This window comes from Rhagoletis pomonella, unplaced genomic scaffold, assembly GCF_013731165.1.
Source record: "Rhagoletis pomonella isolate Grant_MI unplaced genomic scaffold, Rhpom_1.0 Rhpom_scaffold_00002, whole genome shotgun sequence".
NCBI classification, from domain to species: Eukaryota; Metazoa; Arthropoda; class Insecta; order Diptera; family Tephritidae; genus Rhagoletis; species Rhagoletis pomonella.
The window spans coordinates 99634618-99642086 of record NW_023458556.1 but is presented as its reverse complement, the minus strand read 5'-3'; the positions used below and the strand labels follow the sequence as shown (position 1 = coordinate 99642086).

The 7469-nt window shown below is 35.1% G+C and overlaps 1 protein-coding gene and 1 long non-coding RNA gene across 2 annotated transcripts in view; both read right to left on the bottom strand.

Annotated features, from left to right (window-relative positions):
- The window catches only part of LOC118734247, a 25453-nt gene extending 23909 nt beyond the window's left edge, over positions 1-1544 (bottom strand). Inside the window, exon 1 of the long non-coding RNA XR_004992362.1 lies at positions 1409-1544. This is a non-coding gene — a long non-coding RNA (uncharacterized LOC118734247). The remainder of the gene's footprint in view (positions 1-1408) is intronic.
- The window catches only part of LOC118734246 (retinoblastoma family protein-like), a gene marked incomplete in the record, with an annotated part of 249628 nt that overhangs the window by 90787 nt on the left and 151372 nt on the right, over positions 1-7469 (bottom strand).

The window sequence follows — 7469 nt, the reverse complement described above, 5'->3', positions numbered from 1 at the left end:
AAAAAAGACCTAAGTGTATATAAATTCTTATATAAACTATCTTAAAGCATAATATACTCGTGTAAAGGGGCAACCCCTTACATTTTTAACAGCAAATGCAAAAATATCCGTTGTTCATGAAAAAATTCAAAAATCCTTGTTCCTACGATATTGCAAAACTAACATTTTAGACGCATTTATACAATTCTCAAATTTTGCTGGCAGTTTGTAAAACCCGCTAAATCCACAAAATTTTGAAGAAGAAAACGAAGAAGAAAGTGACTGTGACATAGAAATAAACTCAGTAATTCAGTCCCATCTCAAGTCACTAAATTTGAGATCAGCAATTAGTGATTTGGTTTTAATTGGGTATTCAGTCAAAGCATTAAGCTGCCTGTCGAAAGGGTCCGGGTTCGAGTCCTCCTCGGGCGTAGAGGATTTTTTATTAGTATTTTTTTATTTTTTTTATTAGTTTTATTTTTTTAATAACCTTTAGATTTTAATGTTTTACAGCCGCACTCAGAAACGTTCATTAAATTAGCTCTAACGGGCACTTAACTAATGATCGTTAAATCAGTTAATTAATGTTTCCTCTCAGGCCCAATTTCGGGTGGCCCATTTAAGTAGAAAGTGTTGATTATATTCCACCATTTATTTTCAGATCATGCATTGAATCTGAACTTAAATGGTCAATATTGGCTATTTAAATATGAGATATGCAACCCTGTGTTTGTACCAAACAACCAAGATTGATTGGTAGGTTGTTTAATCAATCCCATCAAATCCCACCAAAAAACAATCAGCTGTTCAGCACAAAATGTAAACAAATGAGCAAATGCAACAACAATTTCAAGGAACAAGCAGCAGTGCTGCCAATTGTTTGGCATATTTAAACAAAGTGGATCTGAAACACAACGAAACTTAAATGGCATTTAAACAACAATCCACAATTAAACTTAAGTGCCATTTAAATATTCATTTGAAATTGGCCCTCAGAGTCAAAAATTATGAAATGAAAAATTTAAGTATGGCTTCAGTTGCGGCCCTTTTTTTGTGGCATCACTCACTTTTTTCGTTCAGTTTGAAATCAAAAATATAAAAATAAGTACTTGTATCATTTTGCGCGCATTGCCTCAACAGTCGCAATGGCTGAGTCAGCAGAGCACTGGCGCGCCATTCGAGAGATTCGAGTTCGAGTCCTAGAGCAAGAAAATTTTCTTTTTCCTTTTTTTATTTATCTTATTTTCTTGCTAAATTTTTAAAAACTAATTTTATTTAGTTTTTTTTTCCTTTTTAATCTAATTTCCTTTTTATTTGTAGAATTTATTGTTTTAAAAAGGAAACTCATTTTTTATTTCATTTAATTTTTACAAACTGTTCTAAAAAAACAAAACCACATGCCAATTCTGGCATCGGTCTTTCAACTCACCTCAGTCCTTCGAAAGACAAAAAGTCTTTATATTCCGGCAACTATCTTAAAAGCTCTTTTCTGTATTTCGGATGACTAATTGAAAGAGTTGCAAACCAGGAGGATAGTGTTATTCCATTTATAGTTTTCCAATACGTTTTCTAAAAATTAAAAAAAATTAAAAAAATTTTTTTTAAACAAGAAAAACTGAAAATTTAGAAAATCAAAGTGAAAAAAGAAAAAAGCTTAATTAAAAAGTTTCTAAACATTAAATAAATTAAAAAAATATTTATTTTTTTAAACATTAAAACTTTAAAATTAAATAAAAAAATTTGTATTAAAACAAATAAAAAACCGTTTCCGCGGATTGAACTCGAATCTCTCGAATGGCACGAAAGTGCTCTGCTCACAGGGCCAGTTACAGCAACGTTATCGAAATTGAAATTTATTGGAAACAGACTAGAAATTGTAAAATCATGCGTTAAAAAGTTAGTAAAGGCTTTTTATACCTTTCATGAGCATGAAATGGTATTATAACTTTGGTCCGATGTTTGTAAGTACCAGAACAAAAAGAGATAGACCCATGAAAATGTATACTTATATGATCAGAACGTCGAGCTGAGTTGATTTAGCCATGTCCGTCTGTCCGTCTGTCTGTCTGTTTGTATGCAATCTAGTCTCTCAGTTTTCGAGATATCCGGATCAAATTTGGTAGGTGGGTGTATTTTTATAATGTATTAATCATTTATCGGAACCGGAAGAATCGGACCACTATAACATATAGCTCCCATACAACTGATTGTTCAGATATGAGATTTTTCATTATAACTTCTCCATTTATGCAGCTACGAACATGAAATTTCGCAATACTTGCACCCATTATCAACAGAATACTTATAGTGAAAATTAAAAAGATCGGGTAACTATAACCTATAGCTCCCATACAACTGATTGTTCAGATATGAGATTTTTCGTTATAATTCATCCATTTATGTAGCTAGGACCATGAAATTTCGCGCTGTTTTCACTCATTATCAACAGAAGACTTACAGCCAAAATAACCAAGATCGGGTCACTATAACCTGCAGCCCCCATACAACTGATTGTTCAGATATGAGGACTTTTATCATAACTCCTCCATTTATTTTATTTATTTATTTATTTATTTGTTACAGTCTTGCGACTTAAAAGTACAGATAGGTATTTTTAATATATAACAAAGTATGCGTATATGTAAGTTTAAATTTTCAATTACAAAGCTGTTTATGTTTCTAAAACTATCAAATAACCTATATAAATGTATATTGTCTAACTAGTTTGGTAGCTGGCGAAGCCTAGTCTCCAGTCTACCTTTAAATATGTACTATGTGCAGCAGGCGGAAAGACCTTGTTTCCGCTCCGCGTTGCTCACGAGTTGATAGTCACGGTCGGAAAGGCCGAGTCTCCGATCCATGTTCCCGTCGTCATTAATATGCAAACCCTGACGCTGGATTCCGTGATGTGAGGCGGGCGGAAAGGTCTAGTTTCCGCTCCGCGTTATGGTCGGGCTGTTGGGCATAGTCGGAAGCTTTCGTATGCTAGATCATTTGCTGCTTGGTCGGATGGAAAGGCCTGGTTCCCATTCCGTTCCGTGCTCTCCTACCTAATAGCCAGAGTTTTACAGTGATCAAATAGTTGTCTTTTAAAAGCAACAAAGTTATCACAGTCTTTTACATGTGGCGGTAACTCATTAAAACACTTTAAACCTTTATAAAATATGTTTTTTTTGTCTACCTCTGTTCTATAAAGTGGGAGTCTAAAGCAATTGTTTTCCCTGAGTATATATGAATGAGTTTCATTTATATACCGAAGATTGTCGCTCAGATAGTCTGGAAGTTTACCGTTCTTTATGCTGTATACGAATTTCATAGCATGATAGAAAACCTGTTGCTTAACACTCAACCAATTCATATCTGTGATCATCTCCTGTGTAGGTGTATCGTAACGCTTATTTAATATGAACCTCATAGCTCTATTTTGCATTTTTTGCAATTTCTCGATATTTGCGTCGCTTGCTAAGAAGAAGATTGTTGGGCAGTATATAAAATGTGGTTCTACTATAGATCTATAGACCAGGGTTTTATACCTTCTTCTCAGATACTTACAAGATCTTTTCATATGACCAATTTGTTTTGCAATTTTGTTCACTGTATGCTCAACATGCTCATCAAATTTAAGTTTATTATCTATATATATACCCAGGTACTTAATGAGTTTAACTTCCTCAATTTCTTCCTCTTTGATTTTTAAATTGTAACTGGTGGTTCCAAGATTAACTGCTCTAGTGAGGATCATGAACTGTGTCTTTTTTACATTCAACTTAAGTTTATTTAAACACAACCATTTGTACAAAGAATCCAAGTCTTCTTGCATTTTAGTCATCGCAGTCTGTAAGTTTCTGTCACTGATCGTTAACAGTGTATCATCAGCGAACAGTTTTAACTTACAGTGCTTGAGTGCCATATTTTTGTCGTTAATGTAAATATTAAAAAGTACTGGGGCCAATACCGATCCCTGCGGCAACCCAATATTGACTGCCACTTTATTTGACACACTTGACTCGATTACAGTTTGTTGCATACGATCTGAGAGAAAGCTTCGAAACCAGTTAAGCTCCGTGTTTTCAATACCAATGCATTCGAGCTTTTTCAACATTCTTGCCCTGTCAATGGTCTCGAAAGCTCTTTTGAGATCAATAAAAACCGCAACGATATTCATCTTCGAGTTAAGGTCTTCCTTCCACTGGGATATAACAAAATTTAGCGCAGTCTCGCAAGAGTGTTTAGCTCTAAAACCTGATTGCTCCTTAATGAGTATGTTATTACTTTCAATGTGGCGCGCCAACTGAGTTTTTACCACATTTTCCAAGATTTTTTCCATGCTAGGCAGTGTATTAATTGGTCAAATTTCCTCGGCTTTTACAGTTTTTTCACTTTTTTTACCGGAACTATGGTCGAGACTTTCCATTCTTTTGGTACTGTTCCTGATTCAAGACTCTTATTTATTAATAAGGCATAAAAGTGTCCCATGTATTCAACTGAATCCTTTATAACACCGTCAGATAATAAATTATTTCCACCAATTTTAGTCTTAAATTTCTTCACTATAAGGATAACATCCTCTGAGGTAATTTTCTCAAATTTAAAGGTGCCTCGACTGCCTTCCTGTCGTAACTGTTCACAGTTTACGTTCTCTATATTACTATTTATGTCGACGATACTATCCACAAAGTACTTGTTTAGTTCTTCGGCGATTACCATACTATTTCTGTATATTTTTCCGTTGATGAGAACTTCTTTGATATTGTCTCTGTTACCCGTATTATTAAGAATATTCTTTAAATATTTCCACATTAAACGACTATCACCTCTATTATTTTCTACCTTGTGTTCCATATACTGAATTTTCTTAATTTTGATCATTTTCTTATACTCTTTCTTTATTTTGTTGTAATCTACCCAATCACCTGTGAGTACTGCCCTTTGGTGTAACCTAAACTTTTCTTTATTAGTGTCAGTCAGTTGTCTATCATACCATTTATTTCTAAGTTTAACCCGCCTTTGTACCCGAGAAGTTAGTTGATTCATACTCGAAATCAAACAAAGGTTGATATGTTCGAGCATATCATCAATATTGAAACTATTCAGGTTTGCAAAGTGGCATTGTCTCAAAAGATTTATGAGGTTGTCTGGGCTGTACTCATCCCAAGAAATTAATTCAGAGAGTTTATTGATTTCGCCTTGTTTTTTTATATTGCATTTGAACATTATGGTTTCGTGATCCGTTATTCTATGTTCCTCAGCTTTTTCACATGAAACTTCATTAGTGTTAGAGTATAACAAGTCGATGCGCGTTTCGGACTGTGCAGTAACCCTGGTATCAAAGTTGATTAACTGTTTCATTGCCTGCTGAGAGAATATCTCATTAAGCTTCCTACTATATGTCGATGATATATTCATATTTATATTAAAATCCCCAATAATAATGGTATTTACCATGTTAGCGCATGTTTCGGACAAAATGGCTTCCATATATGTCAGAAAATCTGCATCACTCGAACTGGGTGAGTGATAGACTACCCCGATTTTCCATTTGGTTTCAAAATTTCTCAATTGTACCACTATACACCAGACATTTTTATCAGTGGATCTATTTATTATTATTTTAAAGTCTATTGTGTCTCTCAAAATTACAATTACCCCGCCAGTGTGTCTACTATACGAGTCGCATCTAATAAACTGATAAGTTGGAAACTTGATTTCGGAGTCGTTTATTTCCTCTGTTGTACATGTTTCGGAGCATAAAACTATATCCGGATCAACAGTCTCAAGAAGCCTTTCAAGCTCGGCTTTATTGGCTATTATACTATTTATATTAAGATACACGCATTTTAAGTAACTGTTACGCTTTTCCATTACACCTAATTGCTAACATCCTACTCTTTGTTTCTCTAGTTTCAGTTTCCTAATATAGACAGGACATTCACGACTAAATGCGTTGTGCGCTACATCCAGGTTTAGCCCTAACTCTTTAACAGCATCACAACAATTTCCACAAACTTCTTTTTGGCTACTGTCAGTGCAACTTTCAGACTTGTGCTCTCCCATGCATTTGCTACACCTAAGCTTTTTGTTACAGCTGTTAGAGCTATGGTTGAAGCCCAGACACTTGTAGCATCTTCTCACGGTTTGCCCATCATAGACGGGGCATCGATCCCACCCAATATTAAGTCTCTTTGACTCCAATACCTGCAGGAAGAAATTGTGCTCAATTTCTATTATTGCACTGAATGAAGGAAATGCCTCACCACTGCGCCTGGACTTAAATATTTTTACACATTTCAAACTCGCATCATTTAAATAGCTATTCTGAGCTTTTATCTTATTTATTATCTCCGTCTCAGAATATTCAGCGTTTATGTGCGCTAACAAAATTTTAGGCGTATTAACTTTGGGTTCGGTGATGTCGTACACTACTTTATTTAAGTTGTCTGCTAGAGCAGATTTTATTCTGTCCTTATCTGAAACGCTATTTGCGTTTATAACCACTGCCCCGTTATTCTTATTTGACACTCTATCAATTCTCATATCAGATGCATCGATCTTATTAAGGTCCACCCTAGTCTTCTCAGCCGCTTGTTTGTTTTTCGGCCTGACAATTATAGGAGGAATACCTTTCAATGCATTGGCATACGATACACCCACACCACTTTGTGCTTTCTCTTGGCTTATAGTTGTCACTTTCTTCACCTCGCTAATTATTTCTTGTTTTTGTTTGCATAGCTCACTAGTGGATGAATCTACCCTATCCATTTTCTCTTTGTTTACTTTACACAGCCCCTCAACTCTTTTTATTGCATCAAGTTTTTCTTGGTTTGCCTTCTTTATACTATCAACTAACATTTTTACCTCTTTGCTGTGATTTTTTAACATTTTTTCAATATCTGTCTTTTGTTCTATTATATTCATCTTGTTGGCCTCAGCTATACCTATCATTTCTCTAAGAGCTTCATCCACATTGGCTATGTACATCATGCAGTTGTCGCACATGAAGCGTAGGAGGGGACAGTTTTCTAGTGCCTTTAGGCTGTAATCGTCAGCCGACGCACATGCTTGCGTTCTATGGTACACTTTCCCACACACACCTTGGCAACGCACACCCGACTCTCCTCTGACGCCTTTTCGGCATTTCGCGCATTCCGACATCTTCGCACTCACTCAGCAGCCGCTATGTTTGGATTAATATGCATACGTATGTATGTACATCAACTTAAATGCGCGCTATTATTTGTCAATTTTGCTTATTTGATCTTTATTTTTATTTCGACTTATTGGTTGGCTTATTAGTTTAAATCGTTATTTTTCACACTATTAATCAAATAATGCAACTATTAACTTTACACTTTGCAATATTGTTATATTTTTTAACACCATAACCAGAGCGATAAAAAACACGTCCGTTCGCGATCGATACACTTCTGTGATGCAGCTAGGAACATGAAATTTCGCACCATTTTCACTCATTATTAACAGAATACTTACAG